We start from the raw sequence: 2748 nt of genomic DNA, 5'->3' as shown, positions 1-2748 counted from the left end.
TTTGAGAGATAATCTTGAAGAGGAAATAGGAATATTCAAGATAGTAGGATGGATTCTATGATTAGCTTCTTGTATCTTTATAGATTAATAAGTTGTGGGCTTCTATGTTGATATCCGAGGAAGGCATAGTAATAGGTGCGCTTCTGTGTAAGGACAACGTAGGTTCATGTCTAATTAATCCTATTTAGATACATTTTTCAGTCCTTAGCCGGTTGTCTATTGCAAGAGGGAACCGACAACTTTCTACATGTTTGGCAATTGAGGAATAAGAATTGGTGAACCATTTACATTCAAGAAATCTTACAAAGAAACCGAAACTCCTAGAATCTCCCTTTATCATAACCCAAAACACTAAACTCTTGTTTATTGATCTCTAATATTAGATTTGTTTACCTTTACTTTGCTTTTGAAACGATTGGATAGTTGTTTAGCTAATTCGCATTGAGACATTTCTAGTGCTTATTCCAGTTCCTGTGGATACGATAATCTTTTATATTACTTGCGACATTTTCGTACACTTGCGGAGCGTAACAAGTTTTTGGCGCCGTTAACATTAGGAATTATCGATTGAGTTAGGCTAAACATAATTTTTCTTTTTTTTTCTTTTGATTTGCATAGTTATAACTAATTGTTAGAATTCTGTTTTCGTAAGTTTTTCCTTTCTTGAATAACATTCTTGACAACTCTTTTTGTTGGGATTCTAATTCTAATTCTAACTTTGCATTCTTGATTTCTAGTACTCTAATCTAACTTTTCTCTGTTTTCTCTTTTGATCTTGTTTCTTTCTTCTTTTCTTTTGTAAACATATCTTGCAATTTTTAGCATATGAATTATTCTAGACATTTTTCTTTTTTCTTTTATCTTTTCTTTCTTGTTTTCATTATGCACTTTCTTTCTTGCAATTTAAATTCTGCATTTGCTTTCTTGCTTTTCATATTGCATTTTATTTCTTGTTTTTGATTCTTGATAATTTTCTTTTTCTTCTTGAATATCCATGAGTACTAACATGTCAAGCGGACCATGAGAAATTTTTCTACACCCTTTTCTGCAAGATTTATGTCTCCCATTGTGCAGCCTCATATTGAAGCAAAAAATTTTCAACTAGACCCAGAGTTAATTTCCATGATACAAGGTCACAAATTTGGAGGAGAAGTATTAGAAAGTCCTTATCTGCATCTTGAGACATTTCTAGAGCTTTGTGATATGGTGAATTGTGAAAGAGTATCAGCAGATGCAGTTCAATTGATGGCATTTCCTTTCAGTATCAAGGATAAATCAAGGACTTGGTTATATTCTCTCCATCCTCAAAGCATCACAAGTTGGGAACAACTGGAGGAGCAATTTCTGAATTATTTCTTTCCTTTAAGCAGAACAATGCATATGAGGAATTACATCACAAATTTTGCTCAAACGTATGGAGAATCATTATTTGAAGCATGGGATAGATTCAAGAGTCTTCAAAGACAGTGCCCTCATCATGGTTTGGAGAAATGGTTGATTCTACACATATTCTATAGGGGAGTTTCTTTTTCAGATAAGTGCTTGTTAGATTCATCAGCTGGAGGTTCTTTTATGGACAAAAGTGTAGATGAAGCTTATTCGTTAATTGATCAAGTGACATTGAACCTCCATGAATGGTCGAACAAAAGTTGGATGGAATTTCCCTCAGATATTCAAAAAGTGCAAGCTATAAATGTAAGAGAGCCTGTCAAACAAAATGAAATTCAACCACCTAAAAATATTGAAATTCACAAGTCACAGAGTGAGGAGTTCAAACATTTGGGGGCAAAGCTTGATAGTATTGTTTCAAAATGGTTTAAAGAAGATCCCCCTCCTACACAGTCAAGATCCAATGAAAAGTGTGATGATGTTGGGTTGAGAAGTGGAAAAAATCATGAAGAACTTCTGAAGAACGACATGTTTAGAATTGAGGAGAAGAATAATAGAAGATCACAAGAACTCAGTTCCATTTCTCTGGGAAGTTCCCAAAGGCCAGAAGTACCTTTCCCTCAACGATTAATCACACCAACATTAGATAAGCAAGTTGGACCTCCTCCAAAAGCTCAAAGGGAATTTGGGAAAAAGGGAGTTCAGTCTTTCCCAGGACCTTCACTAAGGGTTCCTTTTCCACAAAGGTTAGTGGGGGTCAATGAAAATAAAGACTTCGGCAAATCTTGTGACACTAATATGGTTGAGTGTAGATTTTTGAATATATATGAAGATGAAGATTTTTCAGATGAGGATTTTATTGATAATGTAGTGGTAAATAAGTTTTCAGATCTATCTCAAAATTTTATAAGGTGTTATAGTGACATTGAATTTTCAGATGATGAATGTGATGTGGTAGATCAACTTAAAACTGCAAGTGAAGTTATTGATCCTCTTGTTATTGATTCTCCTATTGAGGACATAGATGTTGGTTTATTTTTTGATGTATGTGTTGATGATGATGATATGGAAGAATGTGTAGGGAGCTGTGTTGTGGAAGCAGCATCTCAAGGATCACCACCTTTGTCAAGACAACCCTTAGAGGTTTTAAGAATTGATCATGTTGTGGAACAATGTGTAGGGACTTATACAGAGCTAGTAGAGTCTCGAGAATCACCATCATTGATATCATCAACACCTAAGCTAGAGCCAGAACCATCATTTGATTCAGAGGAAGTCACATCTACATGTTTAGAAATTTCAGGTATTTCTCAACAAAGTAAGGTTAGTATTTCTTGTGATCTTTTGGAAAACTTTATG

At 34.4% G+C, this 2748-nt stretch overlaps 1 non-coding gene across 1 annotated transcript; it reads right to left on the bottom strand.

The window, feature by feature from the left end:
- Positions 1-1378: 1378 nt before the first annotated feature.
- LOC122007680 lies at positions 1379-1484 on the bottom strand. Its single transcript, XR_006119113.1, has one exon. It is a non-coding gene; the product is annotated as a small nucleolar RNA R71 (small nucleolar RNA).
- Between the last annotated feature and the right edge of the window lie 1264 nt (positions 1485-2748).

This window comes from Zingiber officinale, chromosome 7B (assembly GCF_018446385.1).
Source record: "Zingiber officinale cultivar Zhangliang chromosome 7B, Zo_v1.1, whole genome shotgun sequence".
Classification (NCBI taxonomy): domain Eukaryota; kingdom Viridiplantae; phylum Streptophyta; class Magnoliopsida; order Zingiberales; family Zingiberaceae; genus Zingiber; species Zingiber officinale.
The sequence above is the reverse complement of the archived record's forward strand: the minus strand, read 5'-3'. Positions and strand labels throughout refer to the sequence as shown.